Source organism: Callithrix jacchus, chromosome 10 (genome assembly GCF_049354715.1).
Source record: "Callithrix jacchus isolate 240 chromosome 10, calJac240_pri, whole genome shotgun sequence".
Lineage (NCBI taxonomy): Eukaryota > Metazoa > Chordata > Mammalia > Primates > Cebidae > Callithrix > Callithrix jacchus.
In genome coordinates this window covers 47428360-47443580 of record NC_133511.1, presented here as the reverse complement: position 1 = coordinate 47443580, position 15221 = coordinate 47428360, and the positions used below count along the sequence as shown (strand labels likewise).

The 15221-nt window shown below is 43.2% G+C and overlaps 1 long non-coding RNA gene across 1 annotated transcript; it reads left to right on the top strand.

The window, feature by feature from the left end:
* Window positions 1-3944: 3944 nt before the first annotated feature.
* Window positions 3945-14595, top strand: LOC108593956 (uncharacterized). The gene is made up of 3 exons (XR_001914604.4): window positions 3945-4184; window positions 10307-10399; window positions 11284-14595. It is a non-coding gene; the product is annotated as an uncharacterized LOC108593956 (long non-coding RNA).
* Window positions 14596-15221: the final 626 nt, after the last annotated feature.

Genomic DNA, 15221 nt, shown 5'->3' with positions numbered 1-15221 from the left:
TGACGAAGTAGGCTGAAAAGTCAGAGCCCCGATAGCCAGGGCCTCCCAGAGGCCTCTACTTAGAGCCAGCCATATAAATCCCCTTTCTAGTTGTTGCTCACTCCTAGTTTGAGTTACTCAACTACACAATTCAGTTGCAAAGGATGGAACACTAGGAACCAACATGGAAGAGATGCTGCCAAGCCTTGACAGCTTAGGCTCAAGGAATGGGGCTATGCAGAGGGGAGCCTCTCAAACTACCACACCTGGAACTGAAGCCAAGTGATCTAGGCAGAGGGAGTGCAGGGCCATCTGTCAAAAGCTACTTACAGAATTATCAGTATGCCCAGCTTCCTACTGATTACCACTGAAGCCTCATGGCCCAGAAACAGAGGTCACATTCTCAGCTTTTGGAAGAGCTTCAGTAACTCGTTCAAGACAAGCAATGTGGCAGGATCTAGACCCAAACTACATCTGGCCCCAAAGCCTGTGACATGAGCATTTTGGCCATATCACCTATCACACACTTCCCTGCCATTGAGGGTCTATTATGGAAAGCCTAGAAGTCAAGCTTTGTCATGAGTGGCTTTTCTGTACGAAGTTCAGAAGCTGTACTCTGCTTCTGAAGCCATCCATGTAGCAGCTCTGGCATGATTAAGTCAGAATACAGAAAGCCTAGACAACTGAGTTGACTAGCTCATCAGCAATAACTGACAGCCTTGAGTTCACCCACGTCACAAGTCTGCCTGTGGACTCAGCATGTTTCAGTCTATCAGTTGAACAGGCTGGGACCCTGTCAGGACTAGAAACTCGATTCTGTGAGCTTCAGATTTGGCCTTGGTAGAGCCCAACATCCCTCAACTGATGTTGGTTCTGTATCCATACCACATACCTTCTAGGCTCACAAGCTGACTCAGCCAATGTAAGGTTTTAGGGACCTATGGCACCTGGGTTTAAGTCACTGTCAGTTGTCCTCCACCCTTGCCCTTTTGCCTGTCCCCAGGAACTTGCTGCTCAATTAAGTGCTAGATCTGAAGGTCTGCATGAATTCCCGGCCATCTCCCCAGCACTTAATCATGAGAAGTTACAGCCGTGGCTAACAGTGAGGCCAATAGCACCTGTGGAGTATAATTGGCAAGGCTTCAACCTTCAAGAGTCAAGATTCTATCCATTCCTCTCGGACTCTTTTGTTAAGGCAGCTAAATAGTTTGAGTGATCCTTTCTGGATTACTGGCCCAGGTTTGACCTTACAAGATTCTTTATCTCCAACCATTTTTTGGGAACCCCAAACTAAGCAACTTTTCATCCATGCTTTAAGGATACTTGAAAAAAATTTCAGGAACAGCCATACAATCCCAGGTGCAAGGTCTGGGCAGGTGAGCACTAAGCAGACAATGAGACGCCATAGCTGGATTTAGAGAACCTGCCGGGCTACAAGAAGTATAAGGCAGTTTGGTTCGAGTGATGTACTTGTTACCAATTAGTGCTATTCTACACGAAGTGCAAATGCTAAGACAGCCGGGACAAGCTCAGTAGGAGTACTGTACCAGCTAACATTTACTTAGCACATACTAAGATCTACACTGCACTATATCCAGAATTACAAACCTCAGCTTAAGTGACTTTGGCAGGTTCAGTAACTTGCCCAAGTAGAACCATTAAATGATACATCCCAGGTTAACTCGAGCCCCTATCCTCCAAACCACTCGTTACACTGCTGTGAAATTATTTCCACATACAGAACCAGAGACTGATGCCCTGGTCAAGTACTTCCAATTCAAGAGTAGTTCTAGTCCTGAAACCAGACTCTAGCACTCCCACCTCCAATCTGAAGTTACTCACTCCTTTAGCACTTGAAGCAGCTTTCAGAAGAGATACTTAAGTTGTAAGTTCTCGTACTTTGGCCCAGAACTAGCTCACGGCTGGGCAGACCCCACACTGACTCCCCTTGCCCCGTTTTCAAGGCAGGCTAACAAGTCCCATGCAGCTTCCCAGTTCAGCAGGCTGAGCCACTCTTCCAGGCCTCTGGTTCTCCTGCTTCCCAGGCAAGCCGCATCTAGCGGTCAGGTGAGTAACAGCTTCCTCAGATTACCCTTGCGCATATTTAGGCTTTGCTTCTTCAAAGCCGTCTGCCTGTTTTAGTATAATACTGGGTCCCTCCACATTAGCTATACTGCATTAGGGCTGCGCTCTAGCCCATTCCTGAGAACTGCCAAGGAGAGTACCCACATGTAGCTGTTAACTGGAAAAACACTCATCCAGGTAGAGAATATGCCAGGCCATCACTTATAGCTGTGGTGTGGATGCCAAGCTCCTCTCAGGTGAGGTTGAGTATGGTGGCTTGGACCTAAGCCATCAGGGAGTTTCTAAAAGCCATTTGCTTACGATCCTATTAGAGACATTCCTGTGAGTTAAGTTCCTAAAGATAATCTATATCCCAGGGTGGTACCTAAGGAGTTTGAGCTACACCTATTGGAGAAAACCCTAGTTTTCAAGATTAATGCTGGAACTATCATCTGCTGTTCCAGTTTAACTCACTGGTATTCTCTTCAGTTGGAGAAAACAGTCTTCGGGTTTAAGATTTGGGCAGATTCAAAATCGTGCTTGTCGGGCTTTTGTAACACTTTTTCCCCTTTTGTCAGTGGCAGAAGAAAACGAGAAGAGATTTTAGGACAAGATTTTTCACAACAACCCTGTAGCTGCTTATTGCTAAAGGAATGTATTAGAAAGCTTAAAGAATAGAAAAACAAGCAAGGGGCCACTATCCCCAAGACCTGGTCACAGAAGCCGGACTTTGGATTTGCTCAAGGGTAGAAAAATGTTTGTTATAGCAGACAAGTCTCATTTGTCATCTAATAAAAGACCAAGATGTCACTACCTGCTGGAAGCTTTTGAGTTTTTGGCTTCCAAGTTCAGACAGCAAGTAATCCCCTCAGGTTAATATGTTGCAATTCAAACTTATCTGTACAAACCCTATTGCCTAGGAAAACTTACAGCTGTAAGGACCTTAGAGCTAGCCTCCCCACTCCAAGTACACACAAGAACACACCTAGCTCCCAAGGAACCCACTCCTAAGTAAGGTTCTCTCACGGAAGAAGAAACAGCTTTCCCAAGCACAGTCTTCGTTTTTTAGCTACCATAACAGTTTTAGGCGTTTTCCTGGGTCATACATATAATACCCAGGAGAGGTTCTCCCACAAAGGGACAAGCAAAAAAAGCAGTGGGTTCGGGGGCAGGATTTTTAACAGACCCGATAAGGACTCCTGCCTTTAAGTCAGTTTACCCGTTAGTTCCCTGAAAGTCACGTGAAGGAGGCCAGGAAACAAATGCTGCTTCACTCACCGTGGTTTAGATTTACTACACAGGCAAGGAGAAGAAAGCCACCCTAAAAATGCAGGGAAGTCAGCTTTCAGAGACCAGCGTCCCATCCTGATCCCCCAATCCCCTTTTCGTAACACTTTCTCGTAAAGGCTTTATACCCACATTTCAGAGCTCTTCCCTTTCCCACAGCCTTCCTCTTTAAAAAGAAAAGAGCTTTATACCAGCACTTCCCCATAATATTCCTATTATGGAAAGAAAGAAAACGGCCTTATACCAACACTTCCCAGCTTTTCCGTGGTTTCCCAAAGCCTTCCTATTTGGAAAGAAGGAAAAAAAGAAAGAACAGGCTTTATGCCAACAATTCCCAGCTTTTCCCTACTTTTTTTTCTCATAACCTTCCTATCTAGAAAGAAAAAGAAAGAGACTTTATACAAACACTTCCAAGCTTTTTCCTACTTTCTTCACTACAACCCAGCCACCCTACCACCCCCAGCCACAAGCTCTGCTTGTCTATTTTATAGACAGTGAAGACTAAGTTCCCAGCGCCCACCCACCAGCCCCAAAGCACTCTGGGTGAACAGCTACTCCTCTGGTTTCTCATTGGCTCTCTCACTGTCAATCAACAGCTTGTTCCTAGCCCAAGCATTTCCTGGTCCACGTTACCAATAGCAGAAAGAAGTGGAGGTTTATTGCTTGGCTGTAGACAGCACGAGCAAGAAAGGTAGCCTCCCACCCCGAGCAGCTGCTGTGATTAGAAAACGAGCGTGAGCCTCTTCACTGAAGGAATAGATGATTATCCTTTGGGTTCGCCCTGCTTCCCTGTTATTAAGAATCAGCTGAAATGCCTGAAAATTGTCGAGTTTCAGGGCTTTTCCCTGGAAATGGTGAGTTAGAAGGTCTTTGGGGAGGACCTTCGAGTCTGTGGTTTTAATAAGCACTTCCAGGGTTTGCGTCTTCAGGGAAGTTGGCCTAATACTAAAGAGTTGGTATTCAAATGTTTCTTTCCAAGAAATCACTTCTGTTACATTTAATCCAATATGCTGTTACTTGCTCCTTTAGATTTGAGCCTTCTCCAGCAGCTCCCACAAATAAGCAGTTTTTCCTGGAAAGGGAAATGCAAGACTTTAAGAGGGAGGTCGCTAGTATTGATTTTTGCAGTACACCCTCCCCCACCCTGCTACGACCTCAACCAGTGAGCCACAGATGTGTGTGGGGTATCCTTTACCGGCCTTTTCAGCTGGATCAGTTTGTGACCCTAAAGTGAACCTCCAGATGAATAAGGCGATAGTGTAGGCAGAAGCCTTCTAAAGGAGGGAACTGCGGTGTGGAATGAGAAAGTTTTAGAACCTCACTCGCAGGCCTAGACAGCCAGAAAACTGTGGGAATACTTTTGGGAAGAAGGTGGCTTTTTGTGCATCATGGGCTGTGGCACGAGAACTTGATTTACACCCACCCTAGTATCAGAAATGCTCCAAGAAAAGAGCAAAGGTTAATTACCATAGATTTTTTGGGTTTTGGTAGTAATTTGCAAATTGATTCTGTAAGCGTCATTAGTTTCCTAATCAACAGTAAATTCACTGCTTCTCTCAAAGTTTCTTTCATTTTCCTAACTTCCTGTCTGTATTCTTGCTGTTTCTTAAACCAGGAATGTCCTTTCTCTCATGTACACAAATTAAAATTCTAATGATTATTTGAGACCCAGCTGAGATGCTAAATCTTTGTGGGAGTCTTCTCTAATTTCCCGCTTTGGTTCTACCTGGCCCATCAAGTATTTATCAAACAGTTTTTGAGGTGCAGGTGATTTGGGAACAGAGATGGCCCAGGTCTGGTCTTCTCTCTAGTGAATCTCACACCCTAATTAAAAAACCGCTCTTTGCTGTGCTCTATTATAGCATCACATCTACCTCCAACACTTTATTTTCTGTGCATTTTTTGCTATCATATTGGTCTGTATCACTATATTTTGAGTTCCTGGAAAAGTGGTAGAATGACTTCAACTCTATGCCAAGAATGTGGTACAAATGTAACATGTGTTTCCTGAATAGATGAATGAATGGATGAGAGGAGGAGATGGCTGCAAAGAAATCAAATTCAGCCTTCTTCAATATTTTATCTTTAGCCTCAGAATTCAGTCCTGTGATGACATTAGAGAAAATTCTGAAATCTCTTGGACTTTGGAAATGGTTTCAACTCCATAAAGCTGGCCTATAAGATCAGGAAGAGCAAAGATTACCAGAATTATAGAGGGAAAAGATTTGAGGACAAGAACTAGCCCTCTTGTCCCTTATTCCCAATTTATGAGTTCAAGTCCTACCTGACCCAGGTATGAATAAACTTTAAGAATCTGAAAGGTGGTATAGTATAATGCTTAAACATGCAGATTCTGGATTTGTATCCTCACTCTGTGGCTTACTAACCATCTAACCTTATGTGACCTTGTGCAAATTACATAATCTCTCTAGGTTTCAGTTTCTTTATAAATAAAATGGCGATTTTATGACTATAATAGTACCTCCCAGGATTATTAGGAATGTTAAATAAGTTAATATATAGAAAACATGTAGAACAGTGATTGGAACATGCTACTGAATTATCACCTATAATATTGCATAAATAACATTGCTCAATAAATTTACTAACTTATGAGAGCTGAAAAAAGATTCACAAGGCTTTAGTCTACACAGATGTAGAAGCCTTCTCTAATTTCTCAAGGCTATAGTCTACACCAATGTAGGCTGAAGCCTTCACTACAGTGGCATATCGGGAATTGCTGGAAAATTAACAGACTGTTGTTACCAGTCCCTAAACCATTAGAGCGGCACCCATACCTTTCCTTTCTTAGTGCATGTGCTCCTATTAGAGACAGTGCCCTGAACACAAAAGGACCTTGTGTGGCTCAGGGTGGGGGTGCTGATTAATGTGTCTGTGTCCTTGTCACTGGAGAAAATGGCTTCTCATCCCATTGCAGAGAAAAAGCAGATCATAAATTATTAATTATGTCTGTGATTCATAATGACTTTGCATCATGATCATGGCCATTGTATAATGACAGCCAGAAAAAACTATCTTTTTGGTTTCTAATTAGGTTCTGAACTCTAAACTTGTGCTTCACATTTGCCTGTGCATACAAATCACCCAGAGATCTTGTTTAAAACATATATTCTGATTCAACAGGTCTGGGATGAGGTCTGAGAGTCTTCATTTCCAGGATGTTTCCAGGTGATGCCCTTGTGCTTGGTACTGGGAATCTACTTCAAATAGCAAGGTCAAGACCTGTATCCAGCAGCATCATTATCCAAGACACTTTTTAGAAAGGCAAATTCTCAGGTCCCACCTCAACATCAGAAACTTACTTAAACAAGCCCTCTAAGGGATGTTGATGTATACTCACTTTTGAGGACCACTTTGTAGACTATGCATGCATGAACTATACTCACTAGAAGAACAGATAAAGTTTTAGAAAAATTGTATTCCATTAGCATAGAACCTCAAGTTAAGAAGACCTGCCCAAAAGGTTACCCAAGCCTTCCTCCAGTTCCATCATGGAAAAAACCCTTTGCTCAGGGGCTGGCTGGCAGGAGGTGCTGGTGTCCACATCCTTGTCAGAACCCTCCGCAGAATGAGCAGCTAGATCACCCAGTCTGATGGTGCTTTCCTGTAATACCAGACCCTGGCCTCCATGAAAGGAAGCCTTATAGTACGCATTTTGTGGAGGAGAGAAAAGAAAGGATTTCTTGGGGTTAATAGAAAGTGGATGTAGAGAAAGGGAATTCTCCAGCCTTGCACCACTAACATGATGCGATATACACAAACAGACATGATTCATGCTTGTGGACAAAACTGACCTGCACTGGGGTGAGTGACAAACCAAAGTTTCCAGGCCCGCATGCCCAGAGGAGAAGAGAAAAAACAGAGGAACCCTTTCACTAAATTCATCAGCTATCTTCTGATCCAGTTAATTAACTGGGAAAACTAAATTAAACACCAAAGCCTTATTCATCTTTTAGGGGACCTTTAATGTCTCTGAGCACCAATGCCAGGGAGGTGGGCAGTGCCGGGCCAGGACATCTCCCATGGACAGCCAAGCAGCATTCTGTTCATGGTGGCTATTAAACTGCTTTCTTGGGAGTTGCTTTAGATCCATGTGGAATAGATTAAGAGTCTGTTTTGAATCCCCCAGCGTTTCCTGTGGAGCATAATTAGAGATGCATTGGAATAGGAATTCAGTCAACACTTACTTTAATGAGAGGTCTGAAGAGTACAGCCCAGCAAGGCGGAGGGCGGAGGGAGTGGAGTGTGGAGATGAGGAGGGCAGGGACACTGGCACAATGACGGGGCAAAGGAATAAAGGTTTTTGTGAGGAGCTGAATGGAAGTGAAGGAACCATAGGGGATAGAGAAATGGAGAGTGAGAGAAGCAAGGAAATGAGAAGTGAGTAGCATTCACTGTGTCCTACCACATGCCAAGCACCTTTTCAAAGATGATGAGAAACACAGTTGAGAAAATGATACTGGAAATCCATGGAAAGGTTTACAGCCTTGGATTCTGATGTTTGTCTTGAATCTATCTGGAGACAGTAGAGAGATAGGGAGAATGGGCTTTGTCATCAAACGGACCTTGGTTTGATTCCTGGTCCAGTCCTTTTTGAGTTGTGTGACTGTTGGCAAGTCACTGACCTTCTCTGAAACTGTTTCCTCATCTGTCAAATGAAGGTTAACTGTACAATGTTTATAACACTCTTAGAGTGGACTACTGTCTAGAATATATTAGGTGTTCAATAAATTATTGTTACAGTGAGGAATCTGAGGATGAGAGAGGTAAGCTTTGCCAGGGAGCTCATCACTAATCAGTAACAGAATTGAAATGTAAGCCCAAGTTTGCCTGATCTCCACTGCTACCAAGCAAAATTACCATGACTGACCTTCTATGGGGGAAGACAAGGTCCGTTCTCTATAGGGTAAACCTTGACACATGCATCGAGGTGCTGGCACTGAGTGGAGAGCTAAAGCAGCTTCAGTTTCAATCAGGTATGGCAGGATTTTAAAATTTAGATTTGGTGGCATTACTTCCACAGACTGGTTTTTCACAGCGTATGCCCTTGCTTGTCTATCCTCATAGGTATGTGAAGATGCATCCCTTGCTGAGTTCATTCCAGGGCTTACTGAGTTCCTATGATATACCTGGAACTATTTGTGTACCCTAAGGAGCATATAGTCTCATTGGAGAACTGTGACGGTCCTTGTGGTGTGCTGCAGCTCATGTTCTGGAACCTGCTGCAAGAGTCTGCCTTTGGGATCCATGGAAGGGTGCACACTGAGGTCACAGTCTTCCCCAGGCTGTTCCCAGCCCATCACAGCACATGCAGGAGTACTGGAGCTGGGCCACTTCTGCCCAATGTCGGACTTCCTTATTAGGGAGTCTCTAGGGCTTACCATCACCTGGAATCTGCACTGCAGTCTGAGGCTTTTCCTGACTCTCCCTTCTCCACTATTCTTCCTTGGGGAGTCAGACATCCATCACAGTCTGAACTTTCCCTGGCTGTGCCTGCTCCTCTCATCTTTCACAGGAGTTTCCCCTAAAAAACATTTTACTTCTGTCTTGATGTCTGTTTCCCAGAGCACCTGCACTGACAGAAGAACCACCATCCATTATTTATTTTATAGCTGACAATATAAGCCGATTGATCAATAGAACTAACACTCCTCGTAACTCCCTCTTGAGCCATTCACTTCTCTCCAACTCTCACCACCTTAGTCCACCGTCAGTCAGGATCCTGGAAGGACACAGAAGGCATACTCTGAGTAATTGGTTGAAAGTTAACAAAGGGACAGTTTAGAAAGCTGTAATTCCAAGCTGTAATCTTAGCTTAAGGAAGCAAGGGAGATGGCCTGCCTGCATCAACTCGAGGTGAGATATAATGCATCGACTTTATTCCCTCCCAACTTCTTTAGGTGCTTCCCCCTGGACCAAATCTAAGTGGAAGCCAGAGGGGACAGGAGCCCACTGATGGAAGTCAGCGTTAGCTTCCCAAGACACAGAACGGTTGAGAGTGAATCTCGAGAGGCAAAAAGATGATATTTGGCATGTTTGTGCCTTACCCAAATATTTGTATCATCTTGCTGTCCCTCTTTTAATCTTTCTCCTCATTAAAACCAGGGTGACATTTTAAAGACAGTGCCAACCCTTCCAGCTACCTAAACCTGCTCAGTGGCCTTGCCCACCCACTCATGATTAAGGATCTGACTTCCACTCTATCCTTGCTTCTTTTAACAACTGTAGCTTAGGTGGTGGTAAACACCTGACCTTGCCCTCCTTCCTGGAATGCCCTCCTCTCACCTCAGCTCTTTACCTGGCACCTTTAACTCATTCTTCAGATCTCAGCCACCATGTCACCTCCTCTGAGAATCCACTGTCCCCTGCCCCTTTTATGCCAAACAGGTTCCTCTAAGTTTTCTCCCATGACTCTTGAATTTTGCCTTCATGACACATTAGTTTCCAATTATTCATTTACATACAGGGCTATTGGATTAATGACACCTCCCATAAAGACTGATTTCTATGATGTCAGGGACTTTGCTTGGCTCAATGTTGCCTTCCATGAGGCTAGCACAGTGTGACACTCTGTAGGTGTTTGTTTGACAAATACATAAAATGCTATGGACAAGCCAAGCTATATATTTCGGAGTTGAAGATGGTTCTGATTTTAAACATTTCTTACTTCCAGTCAAGCATAGCAAAATCCTGGAACTTTCAATATTTATGTAGCCAAAATGTCTCTCTTGTTTGCTCACTTGTATGCTTCCTTGTGCACCACTAACTGAGCAGCTACTATGGACCAGATGCTCTGGAAAATGTTGTTCTGAAGGGGAGTACTTATCTGCACCAGTGGTGCACCTATTTTACACACTAGGAAGTAGACCCAGAGGTAAGGAACGAGTTGCTGTCTGATGACCTGATGAGGAATAGAGTCCATCACTTTTATTCTTCCATGCCTCCCTCTCTCCAGGCACACCTCCCAGATGCATCTTCTTCACAGGGTTGTTGCAAGGTTTGAGAAAATGAACTAATATACATGACTGAGAATAGCGTCTGGACCACAGTAAGTGTAATCACAGTTGGCTCATATGAATATGTCATCTTCTTCCTCCTTAAACTTCCAAACTTTTGCATGAAATATTATTCCTGCCAAGTGAACCTTGTCCTTAAAAATCATATCAATGTAACTTTATAGAAATATCAATTCAAGACATATGGCCCGGGACACTATTCAAAGCTTACACCTCTGGATTCTACTGGCTCTAAGAAATCTGAAGAATTTATGTCAGTGATTCTGAAGTAGGCATGGAACATAGATCCAACCCCTCTAAAGTGAGGAAGCTGAGCCGCAGAAAGGGAACCCAGCCTGTTCTCATGTCAGAAAATGCTACAGATTCACCCACTGTTCAGTATTCATTTCTGGTTCTGAATGCCAGCCTTGTCTTCTCTGCCCCTTAGGGCTTCCCTGATCTCTGGGCATTTGCCTAGGAGGGGTACAGCACCCGCTTCCTTACCCTGCCATTTTTCCTTACCATCCCTGTAGTCACACACTGTAGCCCTCTCATTGGAGGTGGTCTACTGTAAATCATGGAGGGGTGATGGCACATCACATATATACCCCCTCTTCCATTTCTTCTCCCCAGCTCTTCTCCTAAGCCCTGATTTTTTAAAATCTTGCCCAAATTTCTACCTGAGGGCTCTGGGGAGTAATGCCCCACAAGCCATAAATTCTCATCAGATAGATTTTATTTAACCATATGTATTTTGACTTCTTTCCAATCTGATTCTGGCATAACGTTACATGACAAAGAAGAAGGTCAAAATATTTTACTCCAAAAACATGTATTTTGCCATATTTTGAAATAGTCCTGCAAAGCTGTCCTTTGTATGGGAAAATGTGCATCTGTAAAGAATCTCTATTAACATAGCTAGGTCTTTTTCTTCCAGGCTCTCCCAATCCTGAAGAGATTATGTAAGAGTCTAGCACATTTTAAAGGTCTGAAGAGGAAATATTTGTCATCTGTTGTCTCTAAGGGCAGCCACTCTACAACTTCAAAAGAACCTTGGTCTCCACAATCTCTTATCTTAGCCTGAACATTTCCTTTCTATTCATCCCAGGTCTTTAGATAAACTCAACCAATTGTCAATCGGAAAATGTTTAAATTTACCTATAGCCTGGAAGCCTCCACTTTGAGTTGTTCTGCCTTTCTGGACCAAATCAATGTATCTCTTAACTGTATTTGATATCTCATGGCTCCCTAAAATGTATAAAACCAAGCTACACCCTGACCACCTTGGGCACATGTTCTCAGCACCTCCTGAAGGCTGTGTCACAGGCTATGGTCACTCATATTGGGTTCATAATAAATCTCTTCAATTATTTTAGAGTTTGACTCTTTTTGTTGACAAAGCCATTACCACCTTTATTATTTCCATGGATTAGTTATTAGTAAAACCATTTTATAAATGAAGAAACAGAAGCTCAAGTAACGTGGCTACATTTATACATGGATCCAACCTGAGTTTATGTGGGAGAATCTAGGGCTAACTCCAAGTCTAAGATTTCATATGCTGATAAAGACATACCTAAGACTGGACAATTTTTAAAGAAAAAGAGGTTTAATGGACTCACAGTTCCACATGGCTGGGGAAGCCTCACAATCATGTTGAATGGCAAAAGGCACATCGTATATGGCAGCAAACAAGAGAATGAGAACCAAGTGAAAGAGGTTTCATTTTATAAAATCACCAGATATCATGAGGCTTATTTACTACTGTGAGAACAGTATGGAGTAAACCATCCCATGATTCAACTATCTCCCACTGGGTCTCTCCCACAGCATGTGGGAATTCTGGGAGATACAATTCAAGGTAAGTTTTGGGTGGGTACACAGCCAAATCATATCAACATCTATAAAAAATCACATCTGCCCAACACTGCAAAATTTGTATGAGTCTTCAACATATCCTTAACTTGGCTGTATTATCCAGTGAGAGTATCTCAGGGGTGCTCTCTTCTTCCAGGAACCCCCTAATCAGGGGATAATTGATCTTTAACAGCTAAAGTTGCTCAGTGTTTTTCTAATTGCACATGGAAGTTAAAAGAAACAAACAAAAACAAGAAACTTCTTAATGTTTGACCGTGTTGCAATTACCAAATCAAGTTCTGTGCAACCATCACTCCATCAACTGAGCCAGCACACAGTTGATCATGATGAATACATTCTAAGGAAGGGTTTACGACAGTAGAAAAATTAATCATTTTTTTTACTATACCCTTATCAGACCAGGGAAATCAATCTTGATGTGGGCATAAAAATTCCCCAACCCTTGTGTTTCTTTGGCTATCTATTTTCCTTAGTAAAGATTATAAATCACAGCATTTTCTTCTTCATCCTGTGAAGAGAAATTATAGCCCAATTCTGGGCTAGTGCAACCCACTAAGTATGGAAGTGGCCACAGTGCATATGCACCGAGCAAGCTCATGTGAACAAAGCCCCCTGCATCTGGGCCAGGAGAAGGAAATAGATGACACCTATGATTGCTGCAAAGATCTCTGGCAGGCAGGGCTTTCTGAAAGCAGTTTTGAGTTAAAGGCTGCAGTGAGCCATGTATCCTTGCAAAACATTTGCTCTTTTCCCTCAGCTAAAATGGCAGATTTACTAAGGTGACCAGATACTTTTGGGAATGAAAGAAGGCTCTGTTAGTCATGTAGGAACAGTAAATGCAAACTAGACTGTCCCAGTGATATGATTTGTCTGTGTCCCCACCCAAATCTCAACTCGAATTGTATGTCCCAGAGTTCCCACATGTTGCGGGAGGGACCCAGGGGGAGGTAATTGAATCATGGGGGGGCAGGTCTTTCCCATGCTATTCTCCAGATAGTGAATAAGGTTCATGAGATCTGATGGGTTTGTCAGGGGTTTCCACTTTTGCTTCTTCCTCATTTTCTCTTGCTGCCACCATGTAAGAAGTGCCTTTCACCTCCCACCATGATTCTGAGGCCTCCCCAGCCATGTGGAACTGTAAGTCCAATTAAACCTCTTTTTCTTCTCAGTCTCAGGTATGTCTTTATAAGCAGCATGAAAATAGACTAATACACTCAGATAAACTAGACATGGACATGTGGTCTCCATAGGTTTAGGAAGATACAACTGATAACAAGGTGCAATTGACTGAAATTTTGCATCCACTCAAAATTTATATGTTGGAAACCCTAATTCCAATGTGATCATATTTGAAGGTAGAATCTTTGGGAAATAATTAGGTCATGAAGGTAGGGCCCTCATTAATGGAATTAGTGCTCTTTTAAAAAGAGACCAGCAAGTGACCTCGCTCTCCATTGACCATATGAGGGTATAGCAAGAAGACAGCCATCTGAGAACCAGGAATTGGGCCCTTACCAGACATTGCATCTGCCAGCATCTAGATCTTGGACACCTTATCTTGCAGAACCGTGAGATATTTAAGTTGTTTAAGCCACCTACTTCATGGTCTTTTGTTTTAGCTGACTAAGACATAAGGGAAAGGTGCAAGAAAATGTTAAGATGGCAGATCTGGCAGAACCAGGAATAAATATGCTAGCTTCTGTTTATATGAAGACAAATGCTTGCAAATAAAAACGTAAGAATTCAACCAACAGTTTAAACCAAAATACTTCTCTAAATGCCTCCACCCTCCACCCCCTGCAAGGCATGCTGTGAAGACTCATAACAGTGTTTATAGAGCACTGAGATGAGCCTGACCAGAGAGTGTACTCATTAACATTAGCAAAAAATACTATTAGGGGAGGAGTGAGAAGAACAGTATCAGCAGTAGCATCAGTCATGGCAGGAGTAATAGCAGTAGGCATAGTGTCATCATGCTGTGGGAGAGGGGTGTAAGCGAAAGGCCTTTCCAATAGACCAGAGGGGGTCAACCCAGTCACCTGAGGAAGAAGAGGAACGCAGAGTGGAGGTGGGATGTAGTGGGACCCTTTGTAGTTTCAGTTTGTAAATTTAGCCTTCAAGAGGCAGCATGAAATGGGCATCCAATCTGGAATTAAAGACTGACATATCACCAACTGGCAGTGAGAAGTTGGCCTCGTTATCTGAATTGCCTGACCCCGGGCTCTTCATACATGAAATGCGAAGGATAATGGGCACTTCCTATGGTTACAGAGAGGATTAAATGACTGCAGGTGGCCAAGTGCCTGGCACAAAGGAGTTGTTCAGCAAAGTACTGTCCCATCCCTGGAACTTCATATATAATGAGGGGGAAACTGTGGGAGGCACAATTGAGAGAAAACTCATGTTCTATGTACTTTTTTGAAACCATGGTATTTTTTTTTTTAACTACACTGAGCACACAGCTTAGCCACTTTTAAAGAAAACAAAATCTAAAGTACATTAAATCACAATACATTTGTATTGCTGTTGTTTCTGGACTGTGAGCTCCCAGGGGTAGGGATTGCAGTGGTCAGTTGTATTTCATGTGATGATCCCAACACTGTGCCTTGCCCGTCACTAGGGCATAGCAAGCGCATTCTAAAGATGCTTTTAACGATTCCCAAAGCATTTATGCTGAAGAAATCAAAGGAAATGTTAAATTCTTTTATTTTTTTTTTTTTGAGACAGAGTTTTGCTCTTGTTACCCAGGCTGGACTGCAATGGCACGATCTCGGCTCATCGCAACCTCCGCCTCCTGGGTTCAGGCAATTCTCCTGCCTCAGCCTCCTGAGTAGCTGGGATTACAGGCACATGTCACCATGCCCAGCTAATTTTTTGTATTTTTAGTAGAGATGGGGTCTCACCACGTAGACCAGGATGGTCTCGATCTCTTGACCTCGTGATCCACCCACCTTGGCCTCCCAAAGTGCTGGGATTACAGGTGTGAGCCACTGCGCC